This window comes from Pleurodeles waltl, chromosome 2_2, assembly GCF_031143425.1.
Source record: "Pleurodeles waltl isolate 20211129_DDA chromosome 2_2, aPleWal1.hap1.20221129, whole genome shotgun sequence".
In the NCBI taxonomy this organism is placed as follows: domain Eukaryota; kingdom Metazoa; phylum Chordata; class Amphibia; order Caudata; family Salamandridae; genus Pleurodeles; species Pleurodeles waltl.
Genome location: NC_090439.1, coordinates 788,253,336 through 788,277,840, shown reverse-complemented (window position 1 = coordinate 788,277,840; position 24,505 = coordinate 788,253,336).

Below are 24,505 nucleotides of genomic sequence, written 5' to 3'. Positions count from 1 at the left end.
AACGCTCACCTCTACACACTCCACGAGGAACGACGACACCATGGAGTCAGAACTCCATATTCTGCCAGCGATAGTCTTCCTGCTCCTATACGAGGATCATCAACGCCGGCGGCGAAGACCACGGTGAGTACTGCACCTACGACATAGGGGAGGGGGGAGGCAAAAACACAGGGACACACACAACCAACATCCCAACCCCCACCCCGACCCTCACCCACTACAACACACACACCAATGCATATATATACATTACAGTAACACCCCCCAACCCTCCCGGAAGAATGCAAAGACAAAAGGAACCATTGTAATATATCAAAATACAGTAAGCAAACATATACATAGATATATACACATTAAACAAAATATACACCACGATTAGTAGTGCAGGTAATGCACCATTCATTGTCCGTGGACCACTGGGCCCAAAATGCATGGGCGAGGCCCACACAAGATACCTGATCAAAACGGAGAGAACACTGCAGGGGCATCAGATAGAAATACAACAGGCACCTCAGGGGGAAGGGAAGGGGGGGCACCTCAGCCGGATGAGTGCACCACGCCAGATCCACGAGGGGGCTCCATGCCCATTGATGTATCCTGTGGCGTGCAAAGCCATAGTCTCTCAAGTCTCTCCAGTGGGTGGTTTGCCCACCGTTCAATCCTGGGGAGTGCAAAGCCACAGTCTCTCAAGTCTCTGCAGTGGGTGGGTTGCCCACTGTACCATCCTGGGGAGTGCAAAGCCACAGTCTCTCAAGTCTCTACAGTGGGTGGTTTGCCCACTGTTCAATCCTGGGGAGTGCAAAGCCACAGTCTCTCAAGTCTCTGCAGTGGGTGGGTTGCCCACTGTACCATCCTGGGGAGTGCAAAGCCACAGTCTCTCAAGTCTCTACAGTGGGTGGTTTGCCCACTGTTCAATCCTGGGGAGTGCAAAGCCACAGTCTCTCAAGTCTCTGCAGTGGGTGGGTTGCCCACTGTACCATCCTGGGGAGTGCAAAGCCAAAGTCTCTCAAGTCTCTACAGTGGGTGGTTTGCCCACTGTACCATCCTGGGGAGTGCAAAGCCACAGTCTCTCAAGTGGATAACAGTCTCCACTGGTTCAGGAGGGGGACTGGTGCCCAGAGTGCAGCACACACCCCGTGACGGTCCCAGTTGCGTCAGTGCCCCAGCCGCAAATGGGCTAGCGGGGCATTCCATGGCGGTCTTTGCCCTGTTCAGCGGTCCCTGGCCTGTTCAGCGGTGCTTGCGTTGCCGGTGTCAGGCCTGTTCAGTGGTGCATTCCATGGCGGTCTTTGCCCTGTTCAGCGGTCCCTGGCCTGTTCAGCGGTGCTTGCCAAGGCGGTCCTTCATTGCCCAGCAGGGCTGTGGCTGGCGGTCCTTCATGGGTCAGCTGGGCTGTGGCTTGTGGGGCCCTCCTGGCCAGCTGGGCTGTGGCTGGCGGTGGCCTCCTGGCCAGTGACGATGGGGCTGGCCTCCTGGGCAGTGACTCTGGCGGTGGCCTCCTGGGCAGTGACGATGGGGCTGGCGGTGGCCTCCTGGGCAGTGACGATGGGGCTGGCGGTGGCCTCCTGGGCAGCGGGGATGATGGTGGTCCTCTCGGCCGTGCTGCTCCTCCCAGACTTTGGAGATTTCTTCTGCCCCTTCCCCACCTTGGGAGGAGTCACAGCTGAGTCGACACTCCTCCCAGGACCCTTGTGAGCGGCTTTGCTGGCTGGAGTCTTCCCCCTCTCCCACCGGGCACTGTCCAACTTCTGGTGCTTCCCGGGGAGGAGGGGGACTGGCTGTGCTGTGGCTCTGTGCCACACTGGCTGTCCTTGTGGCCGGTGCACTCCACATACCTGTGACAACAGGCACCACTGGTCCCGGAGATTTTTTGGCTGAGGTGCTAGTACGGGACCTATGAGTTGGACGGGGGGTGGTGGGAAATAGGTTAAGGTGGGCCAGGAAAAGTTTTTGGGAGACAATGGGACGGGTAGATGGAGGGGGTTTGGGAGTGGAGGAAGAGGTGGTGGTTGTAGGAGGTGTAAGTTTTGTGGATTTGGGTGCAGGTGCATGGGCTGGAGGCTGTAGTGAGGTGGATGGCTGTTGGGTGGGTGTGTGCCTGCGTTTGTGTATCTTCAGATGGGGCGTCACAGACACAATGGGAGAGGACACAGGGGACGTGTAGACGAGACTGGGAGGGAGGAGGGAGACGACGACGAGGGGGACACAGTGGAGGCAGTGGATGTTGGTGTGTCTGTATGTGTGTGATGCTTGCATGAGTGCCTTTGGGATGTGTGGTGCTTATGTTTACCTGAGCTTCCCTTGTGTGTTGATGTGTGTGCATGCTGGTCTGTAGGTGTGCTTGGGATAGGCTGAGGTACAGGGGATTGGGTCGGGGTGGAGGAAGTTGGAGGGGGGAGGCTAGACACTGGGACAATAGCTGCCATCAGTGCTGAGGCCAGAGTCTGTAAAGCTCGCTGAAGGGCCACCTGACCAGAATGAATGCCCTCCAGGAATGCATTTGTGTGCTGCAATTCCCTTTCTACACCCTGGATGGCATTCAAAATGGTAGACTGCCCAACAGTGAGGGACCTGAGGAGGTCAATGGCCTCCTCACTGAGGGCAGCAGAGGTGACAGGGGCAGGGGCTGAGGTGCCTGGGGCGAAGGTGATGCCCACCCTCCTGGGTGAGCGGGCACGGGGCGAAGGCTGAGGGGCTGCTGGGAGGGCGGTGCTGGTAGGGGGGGTGGTGGCTGTACCTGTAGAAGTGGGGGGCACAGACTTTGCCGCCACCACAAGGGAGCTCCCATCGGAGGACGAGTCTGTGTCGCTGGTTGCAGATCCCGTGGTGCTCCCCTCGCCCTCCGTCCCACTGGTGTATTCTCAGTCTGTGGTGTGGGCCTCCATGGCCATGTGGGATGCAGCTCCCTCGTGCTCCGGTGCCACTGTACCTCCGCCTGATGATGCTGATGCACACAAGAACAGGGAGACCACAAAAAGGGGGGGACGACAGAAGAAAGACAGGTTGAGTGCATGGCTTACCGCTACCGTTGGCGGACAATACAGACACAGCAGCCCCCCTGCACTACGTCGCGCTGTTGGGCTCTACAGATACAATTCCTGGGATATGGCCTACATGGCTATGGTCAACATCTGCACACATAGATGACACAGGGGCATGAACACCTGTACTTGGCACTCTACAGAGGTGGGGTGGGGTACCACATGGCCTGCATTACGGAGGGGCCTAGCCTACGGAAGTCGCCCTGGCCTAGTTAAACCCACAGCCCTCCTCCCCCACCCAGACACCTTCACTGCGTGCAAAGTCCGCTGAATGAAGTTGTACTCACCCCCTTGTGTCTGCTGTGATGCCCTCAAGTGCACATCCAACTCAGGGTAGGCCACTGCCAGGATCCGGAACATCAGGGGGGTCATGGTTCGACGGGCACCCCTCCCACGTTGGGAGGCCATCCCCAGCTGAGCCTCTGCTGTCTTCTTGCTCCAGCGGCGAATATCCTCCCATCTTTTCCCCCAGGGTCCGGACGTCCTTGGCGATGGCACGCCAAATATCCTCCTTCTGGTGGGCGCTGACCTACATGACATGTACAGGGGAAGAAGAGAAGTCATTAACAACTGCACCGTCTAAGTGAGTGGCCCACATCCCTACCCTTGCCATGTGGCACATGCATTCACAGTCCTTCATGCACGCAGAGCTGTGCCCCCTTCATTCTTACAACCAGCCCTCTCCACACAGGCATAGCCCATACAACATGCTCCCTGTGTACTTACCTGTTGGTCTGGAGGACTGTAGAGTAGCATGTACTGGGGGAGGACCCCATCCACGAGCTTCTCCAACTCCTCTGCAGTGAAGGCAGGGGCCCTTTCCCCAGACACACGAGCCATTGTCTCTTCCAGACCGAGGTCACAGCAGCACTTGCAGTGTAGGTCCTCTCCTGTCGAAGATCAGGTATCGAGTGATTGAACAGATAGAAAATGGCGGTAACATCCGCTGCGGTCACGTCTGCGGCGGTGCGTACCATCACTGCCGGTGTACATCATCATTGGCTCCTGGGACCCACAGGGTCCAATGTTAACCAATGCAGCATTGCGCTGCGGTCTTCAACCGCCTACTGCGACGGTGTACAACGCCAGCGCATTTACCTCACATCCCATTGTTTCACTTTAGAGGTCAGGCAGCCGCCATTTCAGGGGCCAACATGCCCTAATTACCAACTGTGTCACACAGACCTAGTCCTTGTCGCACAACATAAATACAGGCCACATTTTGTGTATGAATGGTGTTCTGTGTAGACTGTGGGTACATACCTCTGAGTTGTTTGACTCTGTGGTCGCTGTTGTCATTACTAGGCACCGTCTGCTGGGACATGTGAGGAGATGGCGGAATCCTCCGGTCTACCGACCGCTGGTGGACCTGTCGACAATGGAGGAAAGACATTTGATCTCACCTACAGGTTTGACCGTGCCACAATCCAGGAACTGTGTGCCCAGTTGGAGCCTGACCTGATGTCAGCAATCCGCCATCCCACAGGGATCCCCCCTCAAGTGCAGGTGGTATCAGTGCTAAATTTCCTTGCAAGTGGGTCATTTCAAACAACAGTGGCCATGGCATCAGGGATGTCCCAGGCTATGTTTTCCAACGTGTTGTCCAGAGTGTTGTCTGCCCTGCTGAAACACATGCGGAGCTACATCATTTTCCCTCAGGTGGAGGATTTGCCTACAGTTAAAGGCGACTTCTATGCCCTTGGACATATCCCCAACATCATAGGTGCCATTGATGGGACCCATGTAGCTCTGGTCCCCCAACAGGAGTGAACAGGTGTACAGAAACCGTAAGAGTTATAATACGATGAATGTACAGATGGTATGTTTGGCAGACCAGTACATCTCCCAGGTAAATGCTATGTTCCCTGGCTCTGTGCATGACGCCTACATCCTGCGGAATAGCAGCATCCCTTATGTGATGGGTCAACTCCAGAGGCACCGGGTATGGCTATTAGGGGACTCTGGTTACCCCAACCTGTCATGGCTACTGACCACAGTGAGGGATCCCAGGACCAGGGCAGAGGAACGCTACAATGAGGCCCATGGGTGGACTAGGAGGGTGATCGAACGCACCTTCGGCCTCCTGAAGGCCAGGTTCAGGTGCCTGCATATGACAGGTGGATCCCTATTCTACTCACCAAAGAAGGTGTGCCAGATCATCGTGGCCTGCTGTATGCTTCACAACTTGGCTTTGCGACAACAGGTGCCTTTTCTGCAGGAGGATGGTCCAGATGACGGGGTTGTGGCAGCTGTGGAGCCTGTGGACTGTGATGAGGAGGAAGCAGAGGAAGAAGACATTGACAATAGGGACTCAGGTATCCAGCAATATTTCCAGTGACACACAGGTGAGAACACATTCCTGCCTACTACAAGTACTTTCACACTTCTACCTCTATCCTGTCTGTCGATTTCAACCAGTATATGGTAACTGAGTTGTACATTTCCCTTATGGTTTCACAGGTGTGGTTTCCAACGTGTGTCATCTGCTTAGATTCCTCATGGACTTGAGATGTGTGACATAGGTATGTTGACATTACATTTGAAAACGCATTTTGTCACTGTCATTGCTAATACACATTTTCGAAATCACAGACTGACTCCAGATTGTTTTGTGCTTCAAGGGTGTTTATTGAAGTGCTAAATATTGGTGGGGGGTTGTAATATGGTGAGGGGTGATGGTGGAGGAATGTCCATGGCAGAGTCCAGTCTATTAGTCTCACAGGTGCATTGTCCATATGGGCATAGGAAGTGGAGCTGGGGCAGTTTAAATATGGACAGGGTGACAAAGTGGGACAGTGGGATGACAATCAGGGTGGTCTCATTTCTTGGCGGGGGTCTTGGCATCGTGCTCTGTCTTGTTCCTGGATCTCAGGGACTGCTTGTGGGGTCGTTCTCCGTCTGCAGGGGGTGGGGTGCTGGTGTGGTGGTCCTGTGGCAGTGCCTCCTGTCCACTAGTGCCGGCGGAGGTGGTGGGCAGTTCATCGTCCATGCTAGTGTCAGGGGCCCCTTGTAGTGCCACAGTGTCCCTCCTGGTGTTGAGTATTTCCTTCAGCACCCCTACAGTGGTGACCAGGGTGGAGCTGATGGTTCTGAGTTCCTCCCTGAACCCCAAATACTGTTCCTCCTGCATGCGCTGGGTCTCCTGAAACTTGGCCAGTACCGTTGCCATCGTCTCCTGGGAGTGGTGGTATGCTCCCATGATGGAGGAGAGGGCCTCGTGGAGATTGAGTTCCCTAGGCCTGTCCGCCCCCTGTCGCACAGCAGCCCTCCCAGTTCCCCTGTGTTCCTGGGCCTTCGTCCCCTGGACCGTGTGCCCACTACCACTGCCCCCAGGTCCCTGTTGTTGTTGGGGTGGTGGGTTATCCTGGGTTCCCTGTAGTGGTGGACACACAGCTGATTGACGTGTCCTGGGGACGGAGGTTTGGGCCCGCTGGGTGGGTGCTGTGCTGGTGTTACCAGAGGGTGAAAGCTCTGTGGTGGCCTGTGACTGGGTGTGGGTAACCGACTATCCCGAGGCCCACGATGGTCCGGGCTGGTCACCTGGATTCAGATGGACAGAGCTGCTGTCATCACTGTGGGCCTCTTCTGTGGGTGGGGTGGAGATGTCTAGACCCTCCTGTCTGGTGACGTTGGGTAGGGGTCCTGTAGGGGTGTAAAAGCATCATTATTGCATCTGTGTGTGTCATGGTGTGCAATGGGTGGGTGACTGTGTGGGGGCTTGTGTGATGATGGTTGAGGGGGGTGTTATGGGTATGTGCAGTGGGGATGCTTTAGTGATGGGTGTCCATGCTTTGTTGTGTCATGCAGGGCTTGGTGTTGGGATGGGTGGTTTGTGTTATTAGTACATTTGTGAGGAGTTGGAGTGATAGGGAGGGGGCGAGGGTGGGGGTCTGTGATAGCATGCTGGTAGAGTGGGGGATATGATAGTTAAGATTTGACTTACCAGAGTCCATTCCTCCACCGACTCCTGCGAGGCCCTCAGGATGCAGAATCGGCAAGACCTGCTCCTCCCATGTTGTTAGTTGTGGGGGCGGAGGTGGGGGTCCACCGCCAGTCCGCTGTACCACGATGTGGTGTCTTGAGACCACGGAACGCACCTTCCCCCGTAGGTCGTTCCACCTCTTCCTGATGTCATCCCGATTTCTTGGGTGCTGTCCCACTGCGTTGACCCTGTCGACTATTCTTCGCGATAGCTCCATCTTCCTTGCAATTGAGGTGTTCTGCACCTGTGCTCCAAATAGCTGTGGCTCTACCTGGACTATTTCCTCCACCATGACCCTGAGCTCCTCCTCCGAGAACCTGGGGTGTCTCTGCCGTGCGATGGGGTGGTGTAGGTGATGTGTGGGGTGGTGTATGTGGTGATAAATGTGCATGGAAGTAGTGTGGGTGATGGTCTGGTGTGCCTGTGGATGCTTGGTAGTAGTTTGTAGTGTCTCTCTCTGGCCTTCTTTCTGTGTTTTTGTTGTAGGGGTTTGTGGGTGATGTGGGTGTATGTTTTATATTGTATTGGGTGTGTGGGACTGGTGTGTGTATATGTATCAGGTGTGTGTATTTCGAATTGTCCAATGTGGTTGTGTTTTGTAAATGTGTGTGTATTTTGAGCGCGGCGGTGTGTACCACCAATGGAATACCGCGGTTGAAAGACCGCTGCGTGGATTCGTGGGTCGTGATAGTGTGGGCGTATTTCTGTTGGCGTGACGGTGGAGGTTTTTTTTCCGCCAGTTTATCACTGACCTTTGGTGTGGCGGACTTGTGTGGGTGTCTGGATTTTGTCGGATTTCGAGATGTGGGTCGTAATAGCTGTGGTGGAATTCCACGGCCGCGGCGGTGTGTTGGCGGTCTTCTGCACGGCGGTAAGCGGCTTTTACCGCCAATGTTGTAATGACCCCCAAAGTCTGACATTTTAAGAAAATTGCAAAACAAATCCCAAAGGAATCAAAATTCTTCCCAAAAGAAGATCTGTCACAGGATGAAATCAGTACCCTGATCTACAATTATTACAGCCCCAGCCTGAACAGGTGTGGGACGTCAAATCTACCCTCCGGTAGGAAGTCCACACAAACGTCCTCAAAGCAAGGAAAATCCAAGGATAACACACTGTGACCTGAGCTGAGAGGAATTCTATTAATAGATCTATTTAAATCGTGTTTGCCAATGGGGCTCCAGTTATTGCAGCCTGGGGTAGGCGTCAGCAGTATTCCACTCTCAGAGATTCAGCCGATGAGCTCGCTTGGCTGCTTTATGACTTTAGAACGCACGCACGCAAATGTAGCCTGCTGAAAACCTACTGAACAGAAGGCCTCGAGGGTCAGGCAATGCCTGACCTGCCGCTGGCCTCAAAAACGATTAAAAGATGAAAAACTGCAAAACAACACAGCAATAGGGCAAGGAAATTTCAGACAGAAAGAGGTGCAACACGCACCTATGAAGAGCGCGAATCAGGAATCACTCGTCGAGCGCACGTACATATAAATAGAACAACGTGTTAATAACCCAAGTCAAAAAGGAAGATCTTCCTGGAGTCATTCTGAAGTCATCTGATGACTTCAGCTGGGCTATTCCTGTAATTATCTGGGGAAGTCATCACTGGCCATCCTGAAGTATGTGTATAGGGCGAAATATTTAAATGAGATGACTCCACCGTCATCACTGAAACCACTGCAGGATGGTGTACTGATGACTTCCTTTGAAAATGTGTGATTATCTTTAACTGCTTCAGGATTACTCCATGACAACAAAAGGATTAGAGCAGATTACTTTGTGATACCTCCATGACAACTCTGGGATGGGAACAGATTACTTCGTGATGACTCTGTGACAACTAGGGGATGGGGATAGATTACTTCAAGATGACTCCATGACAACCAGGGGATGAGGGCAGATTATTTCATGATGACTCTATGACAACTAGGGGATGGAAGCAGATTACTAGAAATTACACAATGGCAACTAGGGGATGGGAGCAGGCTATTTCACAATGACGTCACTAGTACTTCAGGTGTTGCTTGCATGACTTCACAGTGACTTCATGTGTAATTCAGGGTGTGGTTTTATTACTTCACTGTGATCCCATGAGGACTTCTGGATAGTTATTCCCATCCCAGTAACAATCCAAGATGACTGCTTTTAAGTATTTCATTGTGCTTGGTGGTTCTCTCTCCCAGGGTCATTCCACTGGACTTTAACAGCACTGAAATGTACCATTAAACAAAAATATACAAGCCTTAATTAGTGAATGTCATATAGCTGCCTGACATACTGTTATGGTAATACTACAATTCAAATCCATGTAAAGATGCATTCTTACCACCAGCTTTCAGTGAAATGAAATGGCCTCACTGCATGTCTTAATGTAGCAACACTGTGTTTAACTAAACTGAAACAATAATGTTAAAGGTAAGGAATTCTCCTTTCAGTATACTGGACATGAGCTTTTGCATGTACAGCAATCTGTGACAGAGGGCCAGAGAGAACTACCATCATGTCTTTAACCCAGTTATCTCAGTCTCACTAACCATTATCTCTTTTAGTTCTGACTGGATTTGTGTCAGCAGCAAGAGGTAGATAGTAATGACAGTGGGAGAGGAGCATGTAGAGAGGCTGTGAGTGAGAGTGTTCTGGCAAGTGTGTTCAGAGACTGTTATAAAGCTTCTGCGATGTGCCAGTGAATATTATTATTAGTGAGAGAAGGGAACAGATGGGAGTGTTACTGTGACTAGCTTGAGATGAGGAGCAGGTGAATTATGAATTATGAATTAATGGGTTTGCAGGTTTCTGGTGTTACACAAGTGAATGGTGCAGGGAAATATGTGAAAAACATTGTGAGTTGTTTTGTTATTGGTTTGTAGGAGTAGGGCAAAGAGTATGTAATGAAAGTGGGAATTTGAGTGGTTGAAATTATATGATGTGAATCACTGTTGAGTTGTTAATGGGCGTCTTGGCGGTGGATGTTGAAGACTGGTATGAATAGGTGTTGGAGACTGGTTAAGAGTAATATTCAGAATAACTGTGCAATGCGAGTGACGATGCATTGTTGAGCATATGAACTTTGCGCGACTAAGAAAAATGGATCTGTTGCAAGTGGCTGTTTGGTGTGAATGGTGTTGTGTGGTTGTAGTGAATGAACGGTGTGAAAAACTACAAATAAAGTCTGTGAGCAGAGGATCTGAGTAAGTGGTAAGAGTGGGCTATTAGGTAGTGATGTGAGTGCCAATGCATTGGGATGAATGAATGGCAAGCATATGATGCAATTGGCTGTAAGTGAATGGGTATTGTACAAGGGCGAGAGTAAGTATGTTGGTGATGGGTAAGTAGTAAGAGTGCTTTCATAGTAAATGTCAGTGAGTAATGCAGTGAATCGTGTTCTACATGGCAGCGCATAAATCGTGCTATTTTAAAAAAAATCGGAGTAAACATGAATTAAAAGTGCAAATTGTAGTGTAAAGAGTGGATGGTACCCTAGACAGCGTATATAAGATGAGAGGATATGCTTAGAGATGCTTAGTGGAAGGAGTAGCTATGAATTGTGAGCGTGGAGTGTGGAATCAAGACTATAGATATAATAATGAGTGAAGTGTGGTGTGCTGAGCAGATTTGGAGAGCACATCAAGCAGAAATTTCAAGAAAAATAATGTAGAGTGCGTGTGGAGGCTGGGGGTCAGCAGAGATGGGGAGTCAGTGGATGTTCAGGAGATAGGGAGACATGAGGATGTAGTGTGGATGAACAGGTTGGTTTTAGGGGCCAAAAGGTGCAGAAGGAGGCAGTGTAGGTGGTGACAAGCAGATGTTCAGATTTATAAGTGGATGTTATACGGAGAATATGTACAGGGTGGAGACCCAAGGAAGAGCCTGCAGAGACAATGAAGAGGGCTAAGTGTGAATGAGAAGGTTTGGGAGCAGATGTCGCTGACAGATACAGAGAGTGGGTTGTGGATGTAATGCACAGACAGCAGAAGTGGAAAGTAAATGTAGAGGGTGGGGAGAAGAAATGGAACTTGGCAAGTTGATTCAAAAGGCTCCAATTAGATGTGTAAGGTGAAGAACACATTTGAAAGGTGTATATAGAGCGAGGACAATGAATCATACAAATGAAGGGTGGAAAACCCATTTGGATGATTGCGTTCCCACATGAAGGATGACGAGCAAGTGTGGAGATCTAGAGATGAGATCAACTATGTAAAGGTAGCAGCTGGAGAGCAGATGGTTGCAGCAGGGAGGGGGAGTGAATATACAATGTGGTGTTGAAAATGGGGAAACATGAAAGGTGGAACATGGAGAGAGGCTGTGGGATGTACCTGGTGAAAACAGGATGTATAGCGTGCACATAAGATGTGGTGAAAAGAACAGATATAGAGGGAAAGTTTGGAAGTTGCACAGTGGATGTACCAAGTGGAGAATGCATGCCCATAGTGGAAAGAATATATGGATTATACAGAGGAAAGTACTCAGAGGATATGGAGGCTTGAGAGATCACAAAGTGGGTGAAAAGTGTATCTTTAAGAGTGGAGAGCTTGTCTGGAGGATGAGAGCATAAGCACATGGTGGCAAAGACTAGTGAGGTTTGAGAGCGCATATATATAGGTTGGATGGTAATTATGTGTGATATTCAGGGCGGTTAGCAGAAGTGAAGTGTGGAGATATAGGTTGTGAAGCAGATGTGGAGAACAGATTCACAGAGCGGGAAGTGCAGGTTGAGTGTACAGCGCATATGTGCAGGATGCAGTGGGCGTGTCAAGGGTGGAGAGCAGATGTTCAGGATGAATAGTGCGCTTACAGCACATGTAGAGAGTTTACAGTAGAGTACAGGGTGGACAAAAAGTGTAGTTAATGGAGAGTGTATATAGAAGGTGGAGAGTATACGTTGAGTATAGGGTAGAGAACATGTGGAATGTGCACTGGAGGGGTTTCAGAGCATGTGTGTTGAGGGGAGGCTACATCTTAAGGGTGGCGATCAGCTCTAGAGGGTGGAAAGTGAAGATGGAGAGAGGATGCAAAGGGCAGAAAGCATTTGTGGAGGATGGAGGAAAAGGGTACGTACTAGAGAGAATGAACAGTTTGGAGAGCACAATTTGGGGATGGAGAGCATGTGGGGCATATAAATCGGATGTCTGTGGTGGAGAATGATGCTCAGGGCATACAGCAGATGCAGAAAGAGAAAGTGGATTGTGGCAAGTGGATGTGAAGAGTGGAGTTTGAACAATTCCTGTGGAAAGCAGATGTGGAGTGTATATATAGGACATTTACACAGTGGTTAATGTATTTTCAGAGTGTGGAGGTGGAGGGTTGAAAGTGCATATGGTGTGTGGATAGCCTCTGGAGGGTGGAGAAGGGACAGCAGATATACAGTTTGTACAGCATATCCAACAGTAGGGAACTATTGTACTTAATAAAGAGCAGAGGGAGTTAAAAAGGATGTGTACAAAGTGGATAAACCAAGTGGAGTGTGCAAGGGAGGTAAAATTACCCCACCCCCCCCACTTTGAACCAAAGCTCTTATGGCGCCAAGCTAGCAAAGCAAGTCATCGTGGCCCTCCCCAGAAGAGCTTGCCTGTCTCTTCCATCCAAGCATCTATTCATTCATCTTTTCAACCTTCCATTCACATCCATTCATTGTGAAGGTGACATCCACATTTTCATCTTCACATTCTGTCATCCATTCAGTCTCTCATACAACATTCAGTATGTCACCTTTCTGTCCATCCGTCCGTCCCTATCCAAACCTATCCGTTCAATCTTCAAACCTATCCATCCTTTCACTCAGTCATCCATCCTTTCACTTGTCCATCCGCTTTTATCCATCCTCCCTTTCACTCATGTATTCATCCACCATTTCACTTAACCATCCATCCTTTCACTCATCCATCCATTCTTTGGCCCATTCATTCATCTATCCACCCTTTCACTCAGTCCATCAATTCACTCATTTATACATTTACACTTTAACCCATCGATCCAACCTTCATCATCCATCCTCTCACTCATCCCTCCACCCATGTATCCAACCTCTCTTATTCATCTTTGCATCCATCTTTTCATTCATCCAGCCATGAATCTATCCATCCACCTTTTCATTCACCCATCCATCATTTCACTCAAATCCATCCATTTACTCTTTCACTCATCCATCCACTCTTTCACTCATCCATCCATCCACCCATTCATCCAACCATCCACCTACCCTCCTTTTCACTCATCCATCCTTGTATCCATCCTTTCACTCATCCATCCAATCTTTCAACTCTTCATCCATCCTGCCTTTCACTCCATCCACCATCCATTTACCCCATCTATCCATTCATTCATTGTGAAGGTGACATCCATTTTCATCTTCACATTGTCATCCATTCAGTCTCTCATCCAAGATTCAGTATCTCATCCATCCTTTCACACATCCATCCTTCCTTTCACTCAATCAATGTATCTATCTATCTATCCACCCCTTCATTCAATACCTGTCTGCCATTTCACTCACACACCCATCTATTCTATTCTTTCACTCACTCACCGTTACACCCCTTCACGTTAACTATGAGCCTTTGTCTGCTGGGTTGCAGACAGAAGAATCCATTAAAAAACCCACCCCGCTGTAGCTGCTAAAGCGTGGGGGGGGTGTGTGGGGGAGTTGACAACACCCCTGCATGCATCCATTTACTCACTCATACACGCTTTTACTCATTTATCCATACATTCACCTTTTCACCCGGCCATCCATATACCCTTCCTTTCAATCATCTATCCTTTCACTTATCCATCCACCTATTTGTCCATAACTCCTTTCACTCAGTCCATCATCCATCCATTCACCATTTCACTCATTCTTCCCTTTTTTTATTCATTCTTACATCTGTAATTTCACTCATTCAGCCATGCAGCTATCTATCCACCATTTCACTCACATTCATCTATCCATTTAGCCTTTCACTCATCTATCTGTCCTCCCTTTGACGCATACATCCTTTCATACATTCATCCATCCACCCTTTCAACCCATCCGTCCACCCACTCCATCCAGCATTGGTCTCATCCTTTAACATGTCCAGCCATCAATTCATCCATCCACCCATTTATTCATTCATCATTTCTCTTTTTCACTCATCCATCCTTACATCCATCTTTTCACTACTTAAGTCATCATATATCTATCCATCCACCCCTTCACTCATCCAGCCACCATTTCACACATCCACTAATCATCCTCTCATTCACTCACCTTCCCATCCTTTTGCGTTCATTAGGAGCCTTAGTCTGCTGACTTGCAGACAGAAGAGGCCTTTGAAAAACCCCAGCCCGCTGCAGCTGCTAAAGAGAGGGAGGATTAACGAGGGCCTGGAGGGTGTTTGTTGAGATCGGAATGTGTGGACGGTGATGAGGGTGCAGATCGAGAGCCCTTGTGCGGAGCTGAGAGGTGTGTGGATGTAGGGTAGAGATCCGATGCAGCATGAAGAGCGGATGTACAGGGTGAACAGTGCACGAGTAGCACGGAACAGAGTGGAAACTCTAGAAAGGAACGTGAATTAAAAAAATACCTTGCTGAAGCGAGATGTAGAAGAAAAAAGGAAAATGTGTTGACAGGAGAGAAATGAAACGTTGTAAAAGGCTGAGAGTGAGAAGCATTCCTAAACCCCCAATTTAAAAATTACTAAACTAGCGCAGCTCTCACCTAGGGGGAGGGTGAGTTCCATGCCTCGCTCACGTCGGTTATCTCGCCTCCCTTTGCTATATTTTCCTACTCCCTTTCCCCTTCTGCCAGATTACTGTACTTCGTTCAAAACCCTGCACCTTTCCTCGTCTTCATCTCTAAAGAGACACGGCAAGCAGCTGGTGTAATTCTTTCAGCTATAGCTCCGTGTACGCTCCTGCTACAAATTTCCCTCGTTTTCAGGTACAACAAAGGCCTGCCAGTTCTGATCGAGTAAGGGCGTGCTTGTTTTGGACACCACAATCGCCTTGACTGATTGGCTGAAACAGCCCGGGAGGCGGGGACAGGTGAGCAAGGTTGGTTGCAGGACAGCCTCTATTTCATTTCAACAAACTTTATTGAACACACAGGGCCAACTTTAGCACTGGTGACGCTGTGTGCGACTCATCTCTCCAGAGCCCCTGTTCACATACATTTAACTTGTTTTCAAGGGATTGTAAAGTCCGGTCTTACTAATCCACTCAGCTAGCTATATAAAATATATTTCTGCTCTTTGAAACATCTACGCTACTTTATGACCACTTTATGGCAAGTCAAAACTGTGACAAAACTCCAGTCTCTCTCCCTAACAGGATCATTATTCACAAGAGGTGTCTTGACATTTTAATTGCGTCCTGAAGGCTGGACGCACTTTAGGAACATTTCAGGTTGTGCAAGTCTCCGATAAAAGTAGTAACACACTGACCTATTTGCATTATATGCACTTGGGCCCATATTTAATGGAAAACGACTGAGCTGAATGCTGCGCCAAAATTGGTAGCACCGCGCTCTGTCATTTTCACAATGCAGTGATGCGCTGTATTTAATTGAAAACGGAGCACCCCTGTGTTGTCCCCTGCGCTAGCGCTAAATTGAGCTGCCTAGCACCAACGCAGGCATCCTTGCACCATTGTGCAAGGATGCCTGCATTGAGGGGTTTAATTGTTTATGTGCAGGAAGGTGTCCCTTCCCGCACAGAAACAATCACTACTGGTGATTTGGCACTTCTGTGTGTGCAGAATGCTGCACACACAGAAGTGCCAAAGCGTCATTTTGAAATTATTGTTTATGTGCAGGAAGGGACACCTTCCCGCACGTAAACTATCATGTCTGGCATTTTGCTCTTTCTATGCATGCTGCAGAATGCAGCACACAGAGAAAAAGCAAAAAATGAGGAGGAATAAAAGTATTTCTCCTTGTTGCGCCTTGCTAATGCCTCCCCTGGGGTGGTGTTAGATTTTGGCGCTGCCTCAGGTTTATGAAAACTCGTGAATCTGAGGCAGTGTCAAAATGCAATGGGTGTTGTTGTGGCACACCCCTTCCACGCAAAGGGCTGCATGTGAAGGAGCCGTATTTGCAAGGTGGCGTTAAGCCACTGTAGGAAGGTAGCCTCTTTCTAGCCTTGTTACCCCCACTTTTGGCCTGTTTGTGAGTTTATGTCAGGGTGTTTTTACTGTCTCACTGGGATCCTGCTAGCCAGGACCCAGTGCTGATAGTGAAAAACCCTATGCTGTCAGTGTGTTTGATATGTGTCACTGGGATCCTGCTAGCCAGGACCCCAGTGCTCATAAGTTTGTGGCCTACATGTGTTCCCTGTGTGGTGCCTAACTGTATCACTGAGGCTCTGCTAATCAGAAACCTCAGTGTTTATGTTCTCTCTGCTTTTAAAATTGTCACTTCAGGCTAGTGACTAACTTTACCAATTCTGATTGGCACACTTGAACACCCTTATAATTCCCTGGTATATGGTACCTAGGTACCCAGGGTATTGGAGTTCCAGGAGATCCCTATGGACTGCAGCATTTCTTTTGCCACCCATAGGGAGCTCAGACAATTCTTACACAGGACTGCCACTGCAGCCTGAGTGAAATAACGTCCACAGATGGTGCCCTCCTTGCATAAGCCAGTCTACACCGGTTCAGGGATCCCCCCAGCCGTGTTCTGGCACGAAACTGGACAAAGGAAAGGGGAGTGACCACTCCCCTGACCAGGACCTCCCAGGGGAGGTGCCCAGAGCTCCTCCAGTGTGTCCCAGACCTCTGCCATCTTGGATGCAGAGGTGTGAGGGCACAATGGACAGCTCTGAGTGGCCAGTGCCAGCAGGTGACGTGTGAGACCCCTCCTGATAGGTGCTTACCTTTCTCTGTAGCCAATCCTTGTCTGAGGGCTATTTAGGGTCTCTCCTGTGGGCATCTCACCAGATAACGAATGCAAGAGCTCACCAAAGTTCCTCTGCACTTCCCTCTTCGACTTCTGCCAAGGATCGACCGCTGACTGCTGCAGGACGCCTGCATAACCGCAACAAAGTAGCAAGAAGACTACCAGCAACATTGTAGCGCCTCATCCTGCCGGCTTTCTCAACTGTTTCCTGGTGGTGCATGCTCTGAGGGCTGTCTGCCTTCACCCTGCACTGGAAGCCAAGAAGAAATCTCCCGTGGGTCGACGGAATCTTCCCCCTGCTAACGCAGGCACCAAACTTCTGCATCACTGGTCCTCTGGGTCCCATCTCATCCTGACGAGCGTGGTCCCTGGAACACAGGAGCTGGGTCCAAGTGTCTTCGACAGTCCAGTGGCCCTTCTGTCCAAATTTGGTGGAGGTAAGTCCTTGCCTCCCTACTTACCTCCTAAGGGAGTATATCCTCTGAGATACTTTTGGCATAATGTCACTAAAATAAAATAAGATATAGTGCTAAGTGATATAAGTGGTATAGTAGGAGCTTTGCATGTCTCCTAGTTCAGCCTAAGCTGCTCTGCTATAGCTACCTCTATCAGCCCAAGCTGCTAGAACACCTCTAATCTACTAATAAGGGATGGACCTGGCACAAGGTGTAAGTACCACAAGGTATCCACTATAAGCCAGGCCAGCCTCCTACATTAAACGTGACTTACCGCCACCTTGTAAATACGGCGCAGGGCATTGTGCAAACGGAGCGTCACAAAAAGTGACGCTCCGGTGGAGCTAGGGGCTCATAAATAGGCCCCTTAATCTGCATGGTACATGCTCTTTGCAGCAGGCATATTCACCCTCTGCGCTACCTTAAAACATCCACTAGATAATCCAATCTCTCACCACTCAGAACATTAACCACCAGAGTTATCTTGACATATTTATTGTTGCCTGAAAAAGTCTGGAGGCAAGGAACGTCACAACAGGTGCTTTTAAAACCATAATATACTTGTAACCATGGTGCCCCAACTGAAGTCAGCACCTGGTTCTGTGGCACCGGTTGCACTGCCCTAGAGCCAGTCCTGGCTGGAGTACAGAAGAGAAACCATTGTAGTGAACCATAAACCCAGTGGCATAACAAAACCTAAGGTGATGCTACTTCCCAGCTGCACCAGGGCAAATTTTTAGCTACTTGGCCTAAAGTTTGTACATTGGACTTTTTTCCAGCATCAGGATGCCCCAGCGTTTGGCTTTCTAAGGTAAGACAGTTGACAGTGAGAGGGGTGTGGTCTGGGGTGATGCCCAATAACAATATCTATGGGGAAGTAGCACCAAGCAACTTTGCTTGATAGCAGGCGATGGTGCATAATGTTGGACTCAGAATCTGATTAGCAAACATGTTTATGGTAGGGTCTCTGATGGAGACCATGGGCAAGAGGCAAAAGTCACCATTGTAGGAATGGTTTCCATTTTTTTTTTTACTTTGCAGTACTGCACTTTACACAGTTAAAAAAGCATGTAAAGTTTCAAGTTGCCAGAGTCTGCAACCCCTTGTTAAAATATCAAGTGGCTAAATTTCACAGAATGTGCAGTATAGTTTGCATTCTTTGATAATTTGATTTTTTTTAGCTGCATGGTTTAGACAATACTGCTCAATAAGTTCATACTCAATTACTGCCTAATCCCATTGGCCCTACATACAATTGATCAATTGGAATCTAAACTAACATGTTTTTAAACATTTTATCACAATATACTTGTTATTACTAATTATTATAAATAAAATGATGTAAAAAAACTCCAAAAATATTTACCTGTGACTGTTCTTACATATCTTATGAAGCACACTGTATGCTAATTTGCATTTTAAAAAAACCTCTTTTAATGCCTAAATAGTGTTCACTGAGAAGTAATCAGCAAATAATTCTAAAATCACACCACAGGTCGGACCTTTATTACAAAAATGTAGCCAAAACAGTAGGTGTATTCTTGGGGTAATCAGCAAATCATTCTCAAAACATGTTAGAAAGAAATGATGCTTGTGGAGTTTTATATATATATTTTCAAATCATTGAGAACAGATTGGATCTTATGAAATAATCAGATACTCCTTCTTAAATCCTCCTGAAGTCATCAGTAATAATCACACCTTGTGAAGTCATCAGGTACTCATTCTGAAATCATCCTGAAGTTATCAGGAAAGTCGCACCTTTTAAAGTCATCCGATAGTCATTTTTAAATCCTCCTCAAGTCATCAGAAATAGTCCCACCTTGTGAAGTCATCAGATGCTTATTTTTAAATCCTCCTGAAGTCATCAGGAATAGTCACACCTTGTGAAGTCATCAGATACTCATTTTCAAGTCATCCTCAAATCATCAGGCTTAAGTTTCTAAACTTTTCTGATGACTTCAAGAGCTTGATGATGTCTGATGATACGAAAATGACTTCTACAGTAGTTGGATGATCATCCAATGACTCTGGGATGGCTTCTAAAGTAATCCTGTTTGACCTGGGAAGCGTGAAAAGGGCACTTAGCTCGGCTGCTGGCAGCAAAGAAAGAGGAAGTTCTATATTTCTGCAGTGTTTTGTAGTTCGTTCTGGACGCTTATTGGTGGACTGTAGGGGTGGTTCGAAGCCTCATGTTATTAGCATGTTTTCTGTTTCTTTTGTAATTTCATTGGCTGCTGTTATTAGGACTAGTAAAGATAGAGAAGCATAATCGGAGCCTCCGGTCCTGACATAGAATCCATTAGAGCAGTGGTCTCCAAACATTTTAATGCTACGCCCCCCAGTTAAAAAATAAAAATCATTGCTCCCCCCTCTGAATTTTTCACAATTATTTGATAAAGATGGCAATGTTTAAATATGTCTAGACCTATTTAAACATTGCAGTTAAGTACTGTTACCTTTTTTAATGCAATAACATGCTTCTGCTTTAAACAAAGGCCTGTTATCTGTATAATGCTTCTTTTGGCCAGACTCTGGCACCCTACCTGGGATCACTTGAGGCCCCCCTAGGGGGGCCCGCCTCCCAGTTTGAAGACCTCTGCATTAGAGCCTGCTGGCTAGCTTATTCTATTTATAGATGAGGAAACCAGACTTACGTAACATGCACGAAGATAGCCTCTGCTGCCATCTAGTGGCCAAAAAATAGATTGTTCCTCTATTAAATAAGGAAAGTCTAGTGTTATAATGGCTATTCTTTTGCTAGTCTACGAAAAAACTAAATAAGAATTCTATTACTTGGGCCAAAAAGACAGTGTAGGCAAAACTAAAATTATGTAGTGATAGAACATAACCCTCTATGTAAATCCAGGTTATGTTTCTATACTGAACCATTTTCATGAATGCATATTAAGGTTTTGTTAGTATTATTTACCGACTGTGATTTCATCCAAGCTTAGTAATATGTTTGTGACAGCTAACAGTTACCCTAAGGCCAGGTTAATTGTTAAAGATATTTGTGGCTTGAAAACTCTTATGAAAAGTCCCATCATGTGGTAGACATGGACATATATTTAGTTGCTATCAAAAGATGCTAAATATAAAGAGCCCTTGAATTGGCAATGCGGTCCTGATTGAAATATTGTATACCTAGTTCCCATAATAGAACCCTCCAAAGGAGGTGTACATATGTTCATATTATATGAATTTGTACCTTCTGTTATACTTAATAAGGTCAAAAGCAGTGGTACTTATAACCAAAATAAAGTCAAAGCTCTTCTCACAAGCCAAGGTTATAAAGTCCATGATCCTGTAATGTAGTAGAAGCTTGTCTTCAATCCTCCAATGTGTTCAATCCTTGTGAAATTGTGTTGCACCTGTCCATCTAATACAGCTCTCTCTTGGATAGAAGAACGTCAACGTCGCCTTCTCTTGGTGCCATCCTCACATGTTCAATCACTTGCCACTTCATGTCATGATTGCTATGCTATAGGCTCTGGTAATGTTCCACAGGATGTGCTCCAATGGTCCCACATTTGATCCTACTTCTATGTTGGAGAAATCTACACTTCACTTTTTGTGTGGTTTTTCCTACATACAGTAGTTGGCATGGACACCATATAGCATAAACAACATCTTTCGTATTACAATTAGTGAACATATTTAAATGTTTCACAACGTTATCATGAATGAAATCATTGGTGTTGAAACTAAACTCACAAGCCAGACACTTCACACATTTATACTGTAGTGTCCAACCACTGCTAGGAGACCCCACAAAGCATTTAGAGTTGTTTTAGGTGGTTCCGGTAATTTAGCTCTTGCTAAGGAATCCTTCAAGTTCCTCCCTCTCTTGAATGAAAATAGCAGTAGTTCTTTATTGTTTAGATGGTCTTCTAACAAAACCTAAGGTCATTCAATGATTTTTCTTATTTCACTGCTAACAGGGTTGAAAGTGGTCACACAAACTAATCTGTCCATCTCTTCTTTTCTTTGAGTAGGTTGCAATAAGAATTCCTTATGATTATACCATGCTCTTTTTTTTAAGCTCTTTTCAGCAGTCTTTTGTGGTACCCACTTTCTACAAGAATATTCATGAGTATTCCTGATTCCCTAAACTACTCACTCTTGGTACAATTTCTACAAATGCGTAAAAACTGACCAAATGGTAGATTATCTTTTAATCTTCTAGGGGGATTGCTGTAATGTAACAAGGTGTTTCTCTCTATGGGTTTCCTATAAATGGCACATAAATCTTACCATCATCAGTCCCCACCCTCAAATCCAGAAAAGGGATTCTTGTTTTGTAAATGTAATATCTGTGGATCTCATATTTAGCCATGTATGGAAGGACTGTAGTTCAGACGCTGTGCCCCTCCAAATCAAAAAACGTTATCTATATAACATGACCATTTTCTTATCTGTTCTCCAAATGGATTATCTGGAGAAAAGATATGATGTGCTTCAAAGTCAGCCATATAGAGGGTAGCTAGGTCCGATGTAAAGCTTGCTCCCATCACTACTCCCTTGATTTGGAATAAAATTCATTCTCAAATTGAAAGTAGTTTTTGTTCATTGCAATTCTCATCATTTCTACTACGAACCAGGTGGGTGCTTGTACAGGTTGCGTACGGGATCCCAATATTTCCCCTACCACTCGTAATGCTTCTATCTGTGGGATACTGGTATATAGGGACTGAATATCCATGGTGACAAGTAGGTCCGTTGATTCATTAAATGTCATACCTTCAAAGTTTGTTATGAAATGCGTGTTGTCTCTAATATAAGATATGATTTTAGGCACAAATGATTTTAGGAAAAAAATCAGCATATTGGCATAATTGGCCGTGTAATGTTATTTGCGTGTGGACCACTGATGTCGTGTCACACTGCTTTGCACCTGGCTAAGCTGCTTATTGTCACTTTAGTGGTCACTGGTTAAAGACTCCATTTTGTATGCAGCCTAGACTCCATTTTGTGTTCAGTTTAGCTTCACCGCCACGTTAAAGTATTTTTCCATGCAAACATCTTATGCAATGTGTTTTTCTACTTCTGCGTGTTTTCCTTCTCAAAGACGAGCTAGGACTAGTACACAATATGTAGGAGGTAAGCAGTCAGTATAAGCTGGTCTTTATCATAGGTAGGAGAACGGTTTGACTTTGGGAGGAGTGCCTTGGGAAGATAGCCATCTCCCAACGCATTCCTTTCAAGGTTTACCTAAACTAGCCAGCCAGCATTTTTTTATATTTCCATCTGAGAGGAGGAGTCTTCTAGAAGGCCCTTTCCATGGTTGTTTAAGCTATAAAAAGGTGGCCCTGCTCAGTAGCGATGAATTCCGAGACCTCGGACAGGATTGACGTCAAATGCCTGACATTTTTCCCGTGAGGGTGAGGATCTCTTTCTCAAATTTGAAAGGGGTCATCTTCTTGCTGTCATGAGAAAGATGAAGCATCTGACAGGCCCTACGGTGATGAATTCTTATAAATTATTTGATTTGCATTGCATATGAATGTATATCCATATATCAATATAAGTGTTTGTATCTTTGCATGTATATATTTGCTGTTTATAGATTGAACATTCTTTATACATGGTATTACGTTGTTGTTGCACATTTTGAAAGTACACTTTTTACTATTCAAACCTTCCTTCACGAACCTTGCAAAAAGCTATAATAAATGTCTTATTCAAATTAAGAAGTGCATTCCAGAGAATCTTTTCAACTCTTTTCAGCGTGTATATCTTGGCTCAGTCAAAAGTAAAGCGAAACAATTTGGCGTAGTTTGGCAAGAGAAGGGTTTGTAGGTCAAAAATGTACATTTAAAAGTGAAAATATGCTTGGCAGGAAAACTAAAGCATCTGCTTCTAAAACTGTGTGTGAAAAGAATGTGTTTCAAATTCCTGGATGGTGCCGTACACATTATGAGGAGTTAGCTAGTGAATTTTCACATTCAGCTGTTTTGTCAGAAAGCTGGGACGAATGTTTGAATGAAGTGGAACCGGTTGTTGTTCTGTCCTGCTTAAGGAAAGTACCAGTTGAAGGGAATGATCTTTCAGTTCTTGGCAGACGAGGGTGGATACTTTTGTCTGCCTACAGAAAAATGCATGACAAATATAAACAGTTAGAAAAGGTAAATGAGCAGCTGGAAAAACAGCGCCTGGATTCAAAGAATAATGTTACTATGTTGTCTTGCCAAAATAAATTATTACAAGATAAAGCAGACACATATCAAAACATTGCAGAACGAGCTGCAATCAAAATAGCTCAACACAGATATCATAAACGTAGAGAGAGGATAAATGAGAAAAAGGTTAATTTAGTCATTACTAAAGCTCGTTTGGATTGGTGCCCAGATTCGTCTTGGACAGATAGTGTTTGGACAGGCAGTGAGCCGTCAAGCTGTAGTGAAGAGGAAAGTGAAAAAGGTGGGGAACCTACATGAACACAATGTGGTGCATGTGCAACCTATTTTTAGACGAAAACTGCAACACTCACCACAAGATCCAGCAGGAGTTGCTTACATGCTTAGGAAGATTACACTCAGCAAGAAGTAAATGACATTATGGATTGTTTTAAACAGAGAACAGGGGAGTCCCTACTTGCTTGGGTTGTGAGGCTGTTTGAAACTGGTGCTTTCTGTGTTATGTTAGATATTGGGGACTCTCGCAAGTTATGTACTCTAAGTTCTGATCCAGTAATACATGAACAGTCCAGGGGTTTTCAAGGAAACCACCAGACTACTTTGTTACAACTAGTTGTTGAGGGATGTATTTTGAAGTACCCCACTGATGCAAAGTGGCCTCCCAGTGAGAAACCATGGTATACGTTACGTGATGCAATGCAGAGAATTAAGGAAGAGGCAATGAAATCAGCTATTTTCCTGGGCACTGCACAGCAATTGTTAGATGGACAGCTTACTGTGCCAATAAGAAACAAAATAATTCGCCTTGCTCCACCTGAGTATAAGCAAGTAATTATGACTTTATTAATCAACCAGACAGGGCAGGCTTTGAAAGATGTACTAGAAGCAGTCAGAGAGTTAGGTGAATTAGGAATTTGGGATAAACCTGAGAGATCTTCAAGGTCGGTTGTCCAGAAAAGACATGTTCACGGCGCTACTAAAAGATGGTGTCAAAGAAAAAGAGCAGATTGATGGGTTAGATACCAAAAGCTT